The following is an 18483-nucleotide window of genomic DNA, read 5'->3' on the forward strand; positions in this document are numbered from 1 at the left end:
AAAAGAAAAATGGTATAATTTGAGGGGTCAAGAACCATTATGGTCCTGCTCAGAGTTCGCTCATCCAAATGGTCAAATCAACTTCTTGACAAGCATTGCCACATATACCCATTACAGCTCTTCTTTTTTTCCTTCTTTTCCAGAATTATGCTATCAGATTCGGTGTATGTTTTACTATAAAACCCTAGATCCTTCTCTATCAGAGCAGATAACAAGACATGTTGGTAGCAAGGCAGCATGTTGATTATTTCTGACTAAAAGACTCATGAAAGCTCACTTTGTTTAACAGCCAAGGTCTGCAATCACAATCTTTATTTTCTTCTGCAACCTACAAAACTTTGACCCAACTCATACTCACATTTTCTTTTAACATACGATGGGCTCTACCATGGCAGATTGATTTATTTCCCACATCTTACCCCACTTTATCTACCCTCATTTCCATCACACTTTATGGATAATGAATGTGGGTATATAGGATACGTTCATAATTTTATCTGCAGACACTTAGACAGAAGCTAAACACATCACTATAATTCTCTGCTGTTTTTGCTTTTTGACTATACTGACATCAGTTTCCTCCACAGATTTTGTCCCTTGATCTGCACACACAGAAAAGACAAATGTGTGTGTCAAGGGCATCAGGAAGCTTAACATCAGCTGCAAGTAAGCCAGGTTCATCAGTAATGTATTCAGAGCTTATTAAAGCCGACAGGATCCTCTGCAGCTGTAAAGCTCTCCTGCAGTAATCAGCAAGAACATCTTTCGATGCCCTACGTACACGTTGCTGAAATGACGTCCAACCTTTTCAAAATGTTCTGAAATTCTACCGTGCTAACTGAATGTGCCCAACTTTGATTATTTCTTAATTTATTTTACTTTGCAGTGGCAACAGTGAGTATTTGACCCAAAGATAGAGGCCAGATCTGCCTGTTTCACAGAGCTGCTTGTTGAGCAGACATTTATTTAAAGTTCTTCCTGTCAGAACAGAATGATCTATTAGTACCACAAAATGGCATGATGCCCAGAGACAGACTTTCAGAATTTCTGCTTTCATGAACAGAAAGACGTTTTCAAGACTGATTTATGAAAAAGAGAGCAAAATATATCTTACAAACCTCTTAACGCAGACATAAAAATATATTGCTTTTAAACACCTACAATGTTATTCAATTAATGGATTGGTATTGCTACTCTCAATTTATAAATTTCAATTTATAAAGCTCTCAGCCTCTTTCTTCTACCCTTAGTTTATCCCCTTCTAGTTCTCATGCTCCCTCTCTTTTTAACCTCCATCTTTGATAGATTATTAAAGGAAATCAGGAATGTTCTCTGGCAGTTACATGGAACTGTATTTTAAATAATGTACTCACTTTTCCCCTTAGAGCTGAGTTGCAGATATACAGAACTTGGAACGCTCTAAGGACATGCTCATTTTTGTCAAAAAGTGATTAAATAAATTTCTCTTTTAGTTAAATAATTGGAAGATAGCATTCTGCGTATTAAGAAACTACCACAGTGATATTTTTCAAATACCATATCAGGAAGGTAGTTGAAGAATCCAAATATCCCACCTAATAAAACCTCAAAGAAATGTCTATTTCAAAGAAATTCAAATGCCTACATATTTCATTTATAGTCAGACGTTTTCTGAATACGGAAATGCAGGATGTTTTAAGTTGTGCATACAAAATACAACAAACTAAATAGCAAATAGCACGTCTACAGTTCTTGATAGAATAGTTTTTAGACTTTTTAATGGAAACTGTTATATAAAAATAAACAGGTTTCAGTAAAACAGATGTCCCATGAGACAAATCTCCAGGGAAAATTATAATCAGGTCTAGTTTATTCCTCCCTCCCAGTATGTTTGCTTATTCCAAATGCTGAACAAATTAAAAGGGAGAAAGCTGATTTATTTTTATTTTTACAACCATATTTAGAAACCTATACATTGAGGAAAAAGTACTAGAATGTAAGATATAATTAAGTTTTAGACATCTACAGTAGCATTTGCAAATTTTTGATTTTAAGAAGATATCCAGGACTTCAGAATTTTTATTTTCTAGAAATAGCTCAAATTTGGCTTTATTTTATGATATTTCTTTCTCTCTTAAAACACAGCTGTAGTGTTTATTAAGATATAATAATGTCTCTATGTCTAAGATAAATTCAACTGACTCTTGGAAATAAGAAGTAACATCCTCAAAACAGCACTGGAGAAAAAAAATTAATCTGATGGCTGGTCCATATACACACACTCCCACACAGATATTTATGGTAGTCAATAAATCAACATCTGATAAAAAGCCCAGTAATTAAAATCTTAAGGAGTGTCTAATGAATAAAAAATGGAAAAAGTTCTCCTAGTGAGATTTAGTACAGAAAGGATCATTTAGAAATTCATTTTCCAATGTGTATGTTTAGATATGATCTGCCACAGACTGAAGAAGTTTTTCATTGTATTTTTAAGCCTTCCTACACTACAACTTGCACTGTTATATGTTCTGCCAAGAGTGCCTCTCTCTCTCTTAAGCATCTCCATCTCTTTCTCTACTGATTCTGTTCTTCTGCCGATCTTTTCCAAACCTCTTATGTAGCAGCAGTAATGAGGCTGCTTTGCTTCTGCTACTAACACAGCATTAACGATATCCACAGATCACCTCCTCTCTGAACCTCACAAGCATTTTATGCATAAATACAATCAAAAGCAGAGTTGGAGATCCTGCAAAACCAAGTCCACTCGTGTAAGTGCCACTATATTTATTTATTCTTATAGTGCAGTCAGAAAACCCAAAGATGTCGCTCATAAATCTCTGGGTCAACACCTGAAATAAACATGTCAGTATACATTTTTTCCTGTTAAACCTTGAAGCCTTGCCAGAAGGATGGACCATGCAGAATTATTTATCTCAGGTATTCCAAATACAATTCAATTCTTAAAAAAAAAGAAAGAAAAAATCAAGTTTTCAAACAAATAGGCGTTAAAAGTAATGACTATGTGGGTTCAAAAATCACTTTTTCAAGCTTTTCATCATCTCTGAGAAACCCATCCATCAAACTTAACCTTATTTTCTGCTGCACTTACAAAAGTTTCTTCACGCACACACACAGCTACTTTAAACTCAGTCAAAATGCAGTCTATTCATTTCTTAAGTTACTTACGGAGATTTTGTTGCATTCCTTTATTAATTTTCCCCTGTCTGTATTTTTTATTCCTACCTGGATTTCTTCAGTCTGCACTGCTAAAACTGTATTTTCACAATTCAGAAATTTTCAAGTGGCAAAGCAATTCATGGATTACGTGGGAACTTACTTTTGAGATTCTTCTCTTGTGGGCAAATACTCAGGAAAAATAAATAATATTCCAAATCCAGAAAAATTTCAGAACCTTTTAGTTGATCTTTTAATTTACCAAAACACAATCCCGGTGCTTCTGGAAGTGGACAATTTTTACTTTAAGAAAAAAAAAAAAAGTTGTCAGGAAATGTACATTCCAGTGTGGTTGTGTGAGAAATGAAATAAATCCTAATGCACTGCAGAACTCAGACATCTCAATCCTCTGTTGTAACATCTTGCCTTCTGCTTTCTCAGTATTGGCAGCTTATGTTTTCAAGGATTTCTTTAAAACTATGAGTTGGAAAATTGAATTTAAAAACAGTAATGATATGATGATAAAATGGAAGCTTTAAGGAAAATGTTATCTAAGATTTGTGAAAAAATCTGAATTGATAAGATCACTAAACTTACACTGATTTCAAAAGCATTCTTAAACTACATTCCCATTAACTCAAACATACCAATTATTTATAACAACTCCCTTACACTCTATTTGTCCCATAAACTAAGCTGGAGCAAAGCAGCAGAAAACAACTCACAGGAAACATACAAATAGAGCCATTGTTTCCGAACACCCTCTTGTGCACCAGCTGAGGAATCAAATGTCTCTTGTCAAACACTTAGGGATTCAGCAGATTAAAACTTTGAAACATCAAACGAAAGGCTGAAGGGATAGCCTCAAAGGATGTGGCAGTTTCCTAGGATTACATGGATGCTCTACAAACACACCGTGAAACGGCCGCTGCCCTCAAACAGATTCCATTCAGGTAAGCTGCATATCAGATACAAACTTTCTTTAGCTACAAAACAGCTGTTAAATTCCTAAGGCATAACTGCAATATTTATGATTATTTTCCATTACAAAATAAACAAAAAAGCCATGCAAGAGCAGAAGGCCCAAGAGTGCCTTCTGCTGCAGCCTGCAATGGCTCACCGGCCATTCCCTGCTTACAAACTCATAGAAAGCTGAAACTCCAAATGCTCCAAGAGCAACATGGGGCCCTTGGTAAGGGACAGGCCAGCAGCTCTGACCCACACAGCTCACCCTGTTGTCTCAGCACTGTATACTGTACAGTATATAACATCAACATTTGTTTTTAAATGTTGCAGTGAATTTTTAGAAGGTCGTATTTCTTTAAATGTATAAAGCATTATGTTTCATGAGACAGTTCGTAATCTCTGTTCTGAACAATACAGCTTTCAAGTCAAGACTACTGGAGCCTTGCCTCCTCTTCACCTCACTAAAGCAACTGCAGTGAATCACATCACAGTGACACTTGACATCTTTCTACCCATGCCCGTAATTTCCATCACAGGAACTGGACGTGCTCAGTGACAGGCCATACTCAGCTCCTTCAGCTCAAGTTATAGCTGCACTGTGCATCTTGCACAGGTATGAGCAGCTCCAAGAGAACAAGGCTTCTTTCGCATGGTCTCTTAATTTCCATGACTCAAGGGAAATCAGCTTTCCTATGCTTCTTCAAAGAGTTCAAGTTCTGTGGTTTCCCATTCCCAGCAAGCTCGTTTGAGTGACTACACATCTCTTAAACTGTTTCTAAAACCAAAGCAATCCAATGCCTACAATTGGTGCTTTTCATGATGAATAAATATGAGTGAAGATTTACCAGTACGTAAAGTATTTTCAGTAAGATGCTCAAAATATGGGTGGTATAAGTCCTTCATCAGATCAGTTAGGTAGTGGTGGCCAAGGCTGCTGTACTTCACTGCAGCAGCTCATCTTGCTCAGCATCGGGCACCAAAAACATTTCAACAAAGGAGAGTGGTGGTCATCTGAAAAAAGAATCCGTCCTGCTGCCTATCAAAAAGTCACTTGATCTGTATCAGACGGTGTGATACTCTGCACTTCTAAATGTAGTTTGCAGCACAAATTCCTATTCAAGTTGACATCTCTCATAGCATGACAGTGATGGTTCTTCTGCTCAGCCATGGCCTGAAAACTACCATTATTTTTCTCTGGTTTAAAAAAAAAAAAAAATGAATAAAAAGAAATAATGTCATAAAAAGAGAGAAGAGCAGAAGATATATTCAGTGTCCCATAGAATGTACCTGGAGGAATGCTTTCCTTGTGCTGTCTAGCAAACAAACCGAGAGAAGCAATACTGAAAAAGGAAATAAAACATTTATGAGGAAAAGATGAATGAGCTTTGAAAAAATTACACTAATGCTCTGTCGTTTGCCAGGGTTTGAAGGAGACTTGAGGGGCTCTGATTAGCTTGTTATACGGGCTTTCTCCCTAGCATTGGTGAGGCAGCTTACATTTTGTATCTAACATTCTTCAGACAGTTCTTTCACACCCAGACTTCCTTCTTCTGCTTAGAAAGGTTTTATTCAAAACTGTTGACCACTGTTGCAGGTGGTCATGACTTGAGTTAAAAAAACAAAAAACAAACAAACAAAAAAAACCAACAAAAAAAACAACTAAACACAACCTAAAATTATGTAAGAAGATCAGCTCTAGATCATATTCATACCACAAATATTTTGCCAATATTTTATATAGTTTCTATAATAAAACAGGCAATTTAGCCCAATTCACTGGATATTCACAATATAAAAAATGGATTCAAGTAAAAAAAATAAAAAAATTAAAAAAAATGGTGTGTTCCTAAACTGAGATAAAGAGCAATTTTAAATTTCAGAGGATATTTTTATTATCTCTAAGCAGGTGAAGCTACTGCCAGGTATAAGCACTATCTTTCTCCCTCCTCTTCAGCCTTCAGTCATCTTTAACTTTTCTAAGCTTTGAAATGAAGATGTTCTTAATACCACAGAAAGAGGCTTTGCATATGAAACGAACGATTAAACTCGTATCCATTTTGGAGATGAGGGATTGCATGAAAGAAAGATACACTGTGATCTTTCCCTTCTTGTCACTTTCATATTAAAACAAACGCTGTATCATTATTGGAAACGGTTTGTCCAAGGTCACTGGATTGTTCAGCACTTAGGAGCTGGCAACCCATCACAGGCAGGAATGGCACCTCTAATCAGTATTGATGCTGGCAGGCTCCACCCGTGTTAATGCCACTTGCTCTGTCAGCCAGTTCCTGGCTTGTCACAGGCAAACCTAATTATTCTTTGGGCCGTGCCTCAGAGCTGCGTTTGAAGGGAGCTGTTTGATGCTAGACCACAGCTAAGCACCAAATGGTGTCATGTCTATTACAGAACAGGCAAGTCAACAACTACTGTTTAATTAGTCTTAAATCTCCCTGTCCAAAGCACAGCATAAATGCCAAGCCACGTGCTGGGGATCTCTAAAGGAAAATACCCCACCTCCTTCACATATGAAATGCCTGAAAAGCTGCCTCCTACAGCCCCCTTATAGGGCTCCCTCTCGGATGATGCTGATCCCACATTCAGGATATGAATGAATTATCCAGCTTCTGCTGTGAGGTAGAACTACACATGCAACAGGACATCTCAGCACTAGAGCTGCTGCAAACATAAAAAACATTTTTTCCTCTTTAAAAAAAAATAATTATTTCTCTTACAGGTCTGGAGTTGTAACTCAAACTCCTGAAACTGGACACTATTCAAATGGAAACTACTAACATGAAAGTAAGTTTCAGTTAAGTTCAGAGAGCTTATTGTTTCTTGTTCCTACATTCCCTAACTTTGAAATGCAAACATCTTGGATGTGAACAAGAACTCTTCTTAAAAAAGACAAATTTTACAATCATTATCATTCTTACCTATTAAAACACATAGCAATTAATATATTCTCTCTAATATGCTCTGAAAATTGTTTTGTAATAATTATAGCATTCAATTTTATCAATGGAAAAATCTTGTTAGTACTAGAAAATTATAGAGATGCGGTGCTTTTTTAAAAATTGCTGAATGCTCTTTCAGTCAATGAATATATTAAATCAACACATTTGTAAAATTGCACATATTTCTTATAGAGAGAGCAAGGTTTGCACTGCTGAGGTTTTAGGTCCTCCAGGAACTTGTGTGGTCAAAAATCCCACACAGAAGAACCTGCTCTGCCATAGTGGTAGAACAGACAAAGCAGTTGACAAGTAACCTCTTACAGCTATTCTTCTTTTCAGTAGCTTGACAATTCATAATTAGCATTGATCTAAAAATTTCTTTCTGGCAAGGATCAATACATAAAACATATCTTTGTAAGTATTGTTTGCTGAGTAAAACACTGAAAAACAATGACACAGATGAAAGTTCGTACGTTTTGTAAAAACATTTTGGGTTGCCTCTAGCAAGAAACTTCTTTTAAAAGAATGTGTATACATTTAAAAGAAGTACAAGTGGTGTATGCATACTTATGTAGATGTCTTCACACTTTGTAATTATGTCAATTTCCCCAAATAGGTAAGTTTTCCTTAGTCTGAACAAAATTCAGTCTCCCCAGACTTTTTTTCTTTTTTTACTTTTATTATGACCAATACAATGAACTTTTTAGCTTATGTATAAAGAGCTGCATTTTCCACAAAAAGCTTTAACAAATGTGCTCTGAAATAAAGATATTCTGCTTACAGAATTGCAGCATCAACATCTCCTCCTTAAACTGCTTGAAAGTACAAACTTCATTAAGACTTCAGTCCTAGAGATAATTGCCTTAACAGTTATATTCTTGTAAGAGACGCTTTACAGAAAAGCCTGATAAAATCAAATCCGTTGGGCTGCCTAGCAATTACTGTGAAATCCCAGACAGTTTAACAGAGCATTTTTTCATTTCAGAGGTTGGGGCTTTTCTTGCTTTCATATGGGGTTCTATTTCCAGCTCATAACTCTTTTCAAACTGCTAGCATATGCTTAAAAACGTAATAGAAAAGCTTTTATTTTCTATTAAATCCTTGATAGCTGTTTTAGAAAGGGCTAAGCCCTAAATATTTAAGATTACTTTCAATAACCATTTTTACTATGCCCATAAAAAGCTTACAGACACCATTTTCTTCACTTGCTGCTATTCATATACGTGCAACACAAACAGATTCTTCCCCATAATGGCATACTGACTTAATGAAATAAGGAATAACCAAATTTCTCATTCTATGCTCAAGGAAATAAATGAGAATTTTTGCAATCATATAAGTTAATCCAGATAATTCTGATATATGGCATACACACTTGAATGGCCATTTTTAGCCATGTGCCAATGACCTTGTCCAGCTTTTCAGAAATGCTCCAAATCACAGAACTTGACTTAGGACTAGGCATGAAGAAAGTTTCTGATAGGTAGAAAATAATGAAAAAGATCTACTCAGCAAGGCCACTTTCGATAATTTTTGAATGATTATGGTGACTAGGAGATGTTCCTGAGGACTGCAAGAATGCAAATATCATTGCTACCTTCCAGAAAGGCAAGAATGACTCAGGGAATTACAGGCTGATTGCCCTTGCCTGAGTCTTTGGGAAAGTGATACAGCAATTGATTCTGGAAACCATTTCTAGAGACAGGAAGGACAAGAAAGTGATCTGGAGGAGTCAGCAGGGATTCATGAAGCAGTAATCATGCTTAACCAACCTGTAGCTTACTTCAGCAAGATGACTGATTTGATGAATAGGAGGACAGCTCTTTACCTTCACTTTAGGAAGATTTTCAACTCTGTCTACCATGACATCATCACAAACAAGCTGATGAAGTATGGGCTGATAAGTGGGCAGTGAAGTGGACTGAAAACAGGCTTAGGGGACTGTGATCACAACACAGTGTCTTGGAAGCCAGTCACTTGTGGCATACCCCAGAAATAACTGCCTTGTGCAAACAAATTCATTAATAACCTGAACAACAGAACAGCATATGCACTCAACAAGTTTGCAGATGATACAACATATGGATGCGCTGCCATGCAGAGGAACATCCACAAATGTTCTGAAGAAGAGAACAGAGGAACCTCATAAGATCAACAATTAGAAATGCCCAGTCCTGCATCTGGGTAGGACTGACCACAGGACAGTGTCTGACTGACTGGAAAACGCCTTTGTAGAAAAGGATCTGGTGACCCAAATAGACACAATATTCAGGATGAGCCAGTAATGCACTCCCAAGGCAAAAGCAATCAGTAGTATCTAGGGGTATACTGCAACAATGGAGGTGATTCTTTTCTTCTGTATTGGGCTCCCCAGTTCAAGGTACATGGACTTATTGGAATAAGTCTAGGAAACGGTCACAAAGATGACTAAGGGACCAAAGTATTTCTAATATAAGGAGAGGCTCTAAGAGCTGGGATTATTTAGCTCAGAGAAGTGATGGCTCAGGAGATCTTCCCAGTGTGTTAATATATCTGATGGGATGGCATAAAGAAGAAGATTCAAACTATTCTCCTAAGTGACTACTTTGGAAGCACAAGGGAAAATGAGCCAAAACTGAAACACAGGAAACTCTATCAGAAAAACCTTCACTGCTGTAAGGGTGGCTGAACACTGGAACAGGTTGCTCAGGGAAACTGTGGAGTTTCCATCCATGGAGATATTAAAAAATAAAAACCCATCTGTAACCTACTCTATTAGAAAGGCTTGCCAAAAAGCCATCTGCCCTGAACTGGGAGGCTTTTTGTTTTCATCAAACTGAGCAACGTGTTTATTCCCCGTGTGGGTCGAGAAAAGATTTTACAGACTCATTCAATTGATGCAAAGAAAAAAAGAAAAAAAAAAAAAAAGAAAAAAAAAAAGCCTACTTATTCATGCTGCTTGTTCAGTTTTTAATGATATATCCATTGTTCTTTCAGATGGTCACAGTGACTAACAGCTTTAATAACTTGTGAGCAGCCAGACTTGATTAGAACTCTCATCATTGTATTATAAAAATCAGCCTCTTTTAAGAGAAAACAGTTTCTATGGAGCTTATGAGGAATCAGAATTCCTGTTATGTATGAAATTCTAACATATTAAAAAGCCACTCTAATTTGAATTGCAAATATAAAGCAATGAAATTCCTGTAAAGTTAAAACGAACCCCTCACACATCTCATGCCCATGACCATGCATTTTCTCAATAATTTATAAATAAGCTTTAAGGAAGTAATTGCTGAGGTCTGGGGTCACTGAGGAGAGGTTGTACTCACTGGCCTAATAAATTGCTTTCCCATTCATAGCTACATTCTTAGAAATTAAACTCAAAATTCAACATGGTGGTTTGTTCTGATTCCTGTAAAACTTCTGAAATTATTAAAAAACTATACCTCACTAATTACATTGAATGATTGAAAGTGTCCAATCAAGATGACTGATTTAAAGGATTAAAAAAAAAAAAAAAAGGCTTTTCTGCCTTTGTAGCTCATTTAAAGCCAAGTAAACAAAAATCTGAGACTAGTAAAGTTTCTTCATTTATAGAGGAATTTTCCTCTATGGTAGACAGAGTAACACACCTAGTTTTACTTCTCATAAATATCTCTAATTCATGAACTGCTGGACATAAACTATGCTAGCTCCAAGGCTGTAAGTTGTAATAAGTACTGTACAACTTCAAAATCATTATACAGATATCCCAATACCATTATTACCTCTGTTCTTTAATTTTATGTGCTCTAAGCTCAGTACTGAGCAGAGGTCATCCAGGCTTGAGATTCACCTGCAACTACTCACCAAAACCAATCTGAGGTTTCTTAGTCATATATTCATTTGCTAGAATAACTACTACTATGTACAAAGCAGTGCAATATCTTGACATTGAGCAGACTTGATAATAAGGTGAACACTGGATAAAATTGTCACATTATTTTGGAACACCATCTCACAACATAATTGACCCACAACATAATACTAAAGATTTCAAGTCACATTGATGCCAAAAGTCAAAATGACTAAAAAAATCAGTAGTAATTACAGCCACAACAAATTTTCATAAAGGTAGTTTCTGGAGTCCTGGAAAGGAGTTAAATCTCAGCTCTTTTCACTGCTCGAAAATGATGCCAAGTGACTTCATCAGTTGCTGCAAGTTGAGCCTGGCATTCCACTCAGCAGCCACTGCTGGGACAAGTCCTGCAAGGTCCTTGCAAAATACGTGTTTCATTCCATCACCCCTCACTGATGCACACAGAAAACTGACAAAATCCACGTAACAATCCACTGGTGACAGACTGCTGATGCACATCTTCACAATATCTTCCCAGTAAAGAACTGCATGCATACAAACCAAAGCAGAGGGTTCACATACCTCACAGCTGATTCTTAATCCCATTCTTTTTTCCCCCCTTCAGCACCAGACCTACACTGGACCCAAACAGTTACTAGAACTTGCAGTTCATGCCCAAACACAGATTCAACCCAGGTATCTCAGATTATATCCATTCCCCATATGGATGATGACATCAAGTAGCATTTCTGGGTGCAAGTAAGACCAGCAGAACCTCACAGTACAATTCTGGCAGGTCAGAAGAGTTGGGAAAGTGGGGACAAGGAGTTCATAGTAGCACTTTTGCCAGACATAGGCATAGGCATATGCCATCCTTCCCTACTGTTTTTTATTGTTTTTGTTGTTCTTGAATTATACCGTCTTACACTGTCTTTGGGGTTGAAGAAAAGTAACTGATACTTCTGATCTTCTCATTTCTTTCCCTTGGCCTCCTAGACTTCAGATCCTTTTTAAATACAAGCTTTGGAGAAGTCTAAAAATTGCTCCTGATTCTCTTCTGACACAAATATATGCCACAGGCAAGAAAAAGGTAGTCAGTGATTTTTAAAGGGAAAAAAAGAAAGCTGTCCCTGAGCGTCTTCTTCATCCGATCCTTTAAGGCAGATACGTATGTTTTCTGTAAATCTCAAGGCATTAACACTGCTTCATAGCTATTCTGCCAGTTTCATTAATTGCACTTCTATTCCAATCACTTCATAAGCAGACTGTATTTATAATCTGGCTATTTATCCTAATGTTTGATGTTTCTGACTCATATAAATACATTATGTTTGAATGCAGAAAAGTACTTTGCATGACAAATTTGAGATTTCTGCCGGAAACATTTGACTGAAATTTATTTTTGCTATCCATAGGGAATAAGCCTCTACATTATTTGATTGTTATTCACATTTTGGTAATCGCATTATGAACCTCAGTACTGAGAAATGAAATGGCAACATGCCTTTCTTCCTCTAAGAGCAACCGTCTCCCTCTCTCTTCCAAAAGCATGGACCATGAAAGAGCATTAGAAAATTAAAAAGCCAACAGGAATAAAATGATGTATCTGTGCTTGAATATTCATTAAAACACGACACTGCTTAGTCACTGCTGGCCATTTGGATGATATATGGTGCTTAGACAAGCTTAATGCAACAGTGGGAATTCAGTCTTGTTTTTATGGGATGAGCATATATTTTAATGGACGGATTCCTAACAGTGCTCAGCCATCCTAATTGCATTAATACTGCCAGGCCATAAACCATTTTGCATCAGTTGATGATCTGACTTCATGTTGTAAATAAGACCACAGAGAAATAGCACCAGAATTCACTTCCGGGCATTATTCAGATCTATCTTGATATTCTTCATTCTGTCCAGCAGCTGCTCTACCTACAGTACTTCATACTAAACACACCTGAATTCTCTACTGGAGTTATTTGTCCTTTTTTCCTCTGGCCTTTTGTTTAAATGTTCTTACACTGTTCTCTCCCAGAGACTTCCTCCAGCAGTTCCCATACTGGCAGAAAACTTACCACACTTTATTTCATCCTGTAGAGCTATCATCAAACACCACAAGCACAAGAAAAGATGATAGAGAAATAACGTTGGGCTACTAAAACCCAAGGGTTAAGTTCACCTTTTAGTTCACCTCACAAATCCGGTGATCTGTTAACTGTGTCCCCCATTGTTGCTGGATTTTATGAGCATCAAATCACAACTGGTTTCTCTTTAGGATTTGCTGAAAAAAATAACAAAACTGTGACTGAACAAAAAATGCCTCCTATACTCTTACCCTTCTCAACATCAGTTTTCTAGTCGTAACACCCAGTTTATTTCCTGCCCTCTGATCTTCTAGCAGTAGTTGAGGATCTCCTTTGTTCTGTTAAAGTAGCTCCAAGCTCCCATTGATTGCATTTCCAACAAATAACTAGGACTCCCTTGCTTTCTGCACTTGGGAAAATATGAGCACAAAGAGATGGTGGAAATGGATTTCCAGAGGAACAGACAGCCTTGTGCAACACAGAAGCTCCACTGAAGGGCTACTGAATCTCCCAACATCACGGCCACCCTCCCCAGCAGTGGCCCAATACATCAGACTCAGCTTTGTCACAGGACAGCATGTGGCACAGGCAGCAAGACATCATGCCCCAGTAGTGTCTCATATGAGAAGACTTATAAAGTTGGGTCAGATCTTCCTTAACTTACTGAAAATACTTGTTCATTTAACAGCAAGGTTGGATGGCCTTTTGCAGGACCAGTACATGATGGATGCATGGAGCTATGCAGTTTTCTTAGCTGATACCTCTTGAACGGGGTAAAAATTCCTTTTAGATTTCTCATCGCTGTAATGTCCACTAGTCATGTTGTGTGCATTAGTGCTGAAGATAAATAAGAGGCTTAATAATTTAGCAAGTATGATTAATAGAAACATGCCAACCCATTTAAGTGGATAATAATTAAGTTTTTCACAATTACACGAGCACAATCCAAACATCCTCATGAATTAAACATATCAAGAAAAAGATATTCTGGAGATTGAACTTCATTGTTTTTGTCAATAACTGAATTCACCCAACAGTTTGACTGCCCAGATCATTGTTGGCTAGCTCAGAGTCTCCTCACTGATCTATCGCGTGCATGGCAAATTAGCTACTAGGATAGCAGCTTACAGCCCCTTAATCCTTTTAATGGTTTTGTTCTTACTGAATCAAGTGGCACAGAAACGACTGTCCTCACAGTTTCTTTTCCATTTTCTTCCCTTTTTCTTATACATTGGTTTAATTCCCCTTTCTTGTGATGATTTGTTCTAAGAATGGCAATCACCTGCACGAACAGGAACACTTCATACATGGCAAACACTCTAAAACAAAGTGAGTGGGAAAACACACATTCTGTGTTAGGTTTCTGCAGGGTTTCAAATTGACTCAAGCATTCTTTCTTTCTTTTTTTTTTTCTTTCTTTTTTTTTTTCACAATTAATAAGAAACAGGTCCCTAAAATATGCAATCAGTTTCTTCAATCTGTTCCTGTGAGCACTCTTTTATGCCTCTGAATACTCCTGCTACCCATCTCTGATATCCTCCAATTCAACAGATCTTGAGTGGTGAGATGATCAAGAATACATTAAATATTATGAATTATTAGAAACAGCTGATTTTTACAGTGCCATTTGAATATTTTATATATTACTATACAAGCCTATGCAGCTTCTATTCCCAGCTTCATGTAAAATTATGAAGACTTTATACCGCAAATACCTTTGGGCTTCACCTATGTTTTGTAGATTATATTGATATGAAATTCAAGACTCTGCTTAGCAGCTTCTGTCAGACTACAAAGCATACTGCCAATGTGGGCAATAAGAAAGGTGTGGCAAACTCTTTCACTGTCAACTATAACTCTAGAAGTAAGGACTGGAATTAGAGCATTCAGCCCAGTCCAAGCACTTAATGATTGTTATTTATGGAGTCAGAGTTAGGAGTAACTTAGGTGAGTAGGATGGCACACTACTCACCTTCTAGGCATCAACTCTAGCCAAGATTTGGAGTAGATGGCTGGAAACAGGAATCTCTTCACTTAATCAGACAAAATAAATTAGCACATCTTGTGAACTACAGATTAAGCAAAATCCAACCAATTTTACTGTCTCTCTAAAAGTTTGATTTATTTATCTCAACAACAATAAGAAATCATCAAATCAAATCAATAAAGACAGTAAAGAACAAAGAAATTACAACAGTAAAAATCGAATGATACTTGAATGAAATCAGGTTGAAAAAACATCTGAGAGCACACCACCATGAGCAAAGATGATTCTGGTTTTCAAAAAAGATAAACAAGATAAAACTGATACAAATGTGATGAGAAAAAAGGGAAAAATAAAGACAAGATCTTAAAAATAGACACCTGGAAGAATTCTGAAAAGGAAGTGGTCTGTTGCTTTTGGTTGCCATTTGCCTGTGACGTGGAGACAGTCTTTCAGGTACAGTGCATCGTGATGGTGAGCCCCTACAATTACTTACATTACATGATTTTTGGTACATTTTAAAAACACTAGTTGTTCAGAATTGGTTCCAGACTCTACTACTTGAGAGCTGGGTTTCATTGCTTAAAATCTCATCTCTCAAGAAGGGTATCATTGCTTTCATTGTGATTACAGATCCTATATGAAAAAACAGAAAGTTTTCATAGCAAACACCAATATTGGCCTCTGTTCCAAGACAGGCTCAAATACTGTGTACCTGTGAACATTCAACTTATCCTGTCATCTACTCATTCTTTTAGATCAATTTGCTCCAATATATATTTACATCAAATGGAAAGAAAATCATACTACTCTAGAGTGTTGCCAAAACTTATGAAAATTTGTTTACAAAAACAGTCCAGCAATTCTGGCTCCCAGACTTGCCCTTTAATTTCTGTGATCAAGTTCTTTTATGATACGATCTCCTACCAATCTACAAGGAGTGAAACTAGCTCTGCTGCTAGAGGTCAGTACTTTGAAGATGCATCTAAAATCCACCCATAAATGGTAGTTTTTCAAACAGCACCCACAAGATCTTGGCCAAAGTTTTGGAGTTGGATGGTGCCAATTGCCATAGCTATCCTACTACTGACAAACTCTGACAGTTCATACCGGATGATGACACCCCACAGGATCATGAATATTTGCTGCCTTGTGCAGGGCTGCGTGCAGCCCTAGGCAGTTAGTAATGCAGCCCCACAAGATCGTAAACACATCATTATGATGTGATTTTAGCAGTATTTTTCATGAGTTGACTGTCCATAGCTCAAGCACAGACTGTGTAGCTGGCAATGGAACGTTGTGGAGGGAAGGGTACAGTAGAATGATAAGCCCTCTTCTCACACCCACCAAACACACACTCTTGAATTGAAATCAGTGTGTACTGCACATTACAAGCACTTGTGTCACTTGGCAAGTGACCTCTCTTGCCAGAGAAAAATATCCCTTGCTTCACAATCATGACATTTGCATCTCATTTCTTTTTGGCAGTATGTACATTTAGAATAACTATTTCCGAGAACGAAGCGCGGGAAGAGTATAATTAGACCAAAAATCTCTGATGAGAACCTAGCAAACTAAAAACTGCAACCATTTCCATCAAAGCAGATGTTAATGCATTAGTTTTAAAAAACAAATACCCTGCTAGTTTTATGTTTTTGTTCTTTTTTTTTTTTAAGTTTGCATTAAATATCTATATAGAAAAAGGAAGTTTTGTTACACATACACATATTTTGTATGAAGAAGACAGTTCTTCTTTACTTATGCAGCCCAAGCAGACCAAAATGTGGGACACTTATGATTTTGGCCCTTAGAAAAGGGATGCATAATGTTGCCAACTCAGAAATGTGGCTTTTTACTTTACTGAGCACTGACTTAGAATATCATGCCTGAAACACAGAACTGTGGTACTGAACAATTCAAGAATTAATAGCTTTTTATTCCTTAAGGATTATGCCATTGTGGTTACGCTAAAATCTTTCTACTATGAAGAGGTTTAGACCAACACTTGTGAATATAACTCAGTCTAGTTTGCTTAGTGAGACAGCTACATGTAACTGGGCAGACTTAATGCCAAGACTGCCCTACTGCATAAAATGATTGTCCTCTGACTGACACATGCAGTTAAGCTGAGAAAACCTGTGTTGGATATTTCATCTCTTCTAATCCTTGCAATTTGTGTAACTAATGGTAAAATTCATTGAAATTAGAAATCTACTAATGCAATCCTTACTTTTCAAGACAGTATTGAATTTGTTTTATAAACTGGATAAACCAAGTTTTTATTAGATTTCTGTGTCCTCAGTTTATAAAACTTAACGCAGCCTTTATTCAAATACTATCTTATAAAAAGTACTCTCAGCACCATTTTTTTGTTGATACTTGTGTGAATCCCATTGACATTAGCCTAATACTTAAAAAAATACATTTTTATATAAAACCTTATGAAACATTCAGTAGGAAGGTAGCCAAAGTTCAAGATTATTTAGAAGTTTATGCTTTAAAGAAACTAGGAAGCAATTTTTGTGTCTTGGAGTTCTGATTACTAAGGTGAACAAAAGGTGAAAACCTGTCAAAACAATAATCTGAAATTTTAGTATCAACTTGAGACAACACAATCAAGCTGAAAGACCAAAAGCAGCAAGTAATTTCAACTAACACACATCACAGCTTCATATTACATTAGGTATTGCTGAGTGCAGTCGGTAAGATGCTTTAACAAAATACTTGCAAGTTCCTTGAAGTAAAAATGATAACAAGAAAAAAGAAAGAAGAATGAAAAGGAGGAGAGGAAGAAAAATTAAAAAATATATATTTTTCCAGTTGCCATAGGAATGCAACATTTGAGATTAAACAAGTACACAAGTGGAGAACCTTTGTGGAGGCTTCTTTTCTTGGAAATAGGGTAAGAATGTAGATGAAATGGGTGAGTAGGGGATGTGACACGAGTGAGTAAATGTGTGGATCTTCAAATTATGGTTTGGCTGATGTGCAGGCATAGACCTGAAATGACCATTATAAATACATATAAACTTAAAATAAAACTAAATGACAAATGGAAACTACAAAAAATACAAAGAGCACAGTAACACTATTTGACAAAATCTGTGTTATCAAATAGTGTTATTATGCTCTTTGTATCTATTGTACTTCCCATGGAATAATAATAAAGAATAAATTGGAGGCATTATTTTTGGAGCAACCTATGTACAATAACCGTTAAGTAACGAAGTACTACTACAAGAAGTAACCCTAGTGAGACAATAGGAAAACATCTGCTTTATTAATTTTCTATCTGTTGATCCAATGATTAATCATCATTCTTATTAGAAGAATAGATTTAGTGTCCAAAATTTGCTAGATATTCATTCGTACATCAGAAAGTCTCTTTCTAGAGATGTAAGAAATGGCTTTGGAAGACCCAAGCTAGTTAGACCCAAGAGGAAGCTAGTTAAAATTTGGCCGGTAGATGTCTCCACTAAACACACTGAAAGGAGCACTGAAGGGAACTCAGCTATAAACTTC

At 36.7% G+C, this 18483-nt stretch overlaps 1 protein-coding gene across 8 annotated transcripts in view; it reads right to left on the bottom strand.

The window, feature by feature from the left end:
- MOCOS (molybdenum cofactor sulfurase) overlaps positions 1-18483 on the bottom strand; it is a 273774-nt gene that overhangs the window by 66277 nt on the left and 189014 nt on the right. The gene's annotated exons all lie outside the window — the stretch shown is intronic.

This window comes from Meleagris gallopavo, chromosome 3 (assembly GCF_905368555.1).
Source record: "Meleagris gallopavo chromosome 3, MGAL_WU_HG_1.1, whole genome shotgun sequence".
In the NCBI taxonomy this organism is placed as follows: Eukaryota; Metazoa; Chordata; class Aves; order Galliformes; family Phasianidae; genus Meleagris; species Meleagris gallopavo.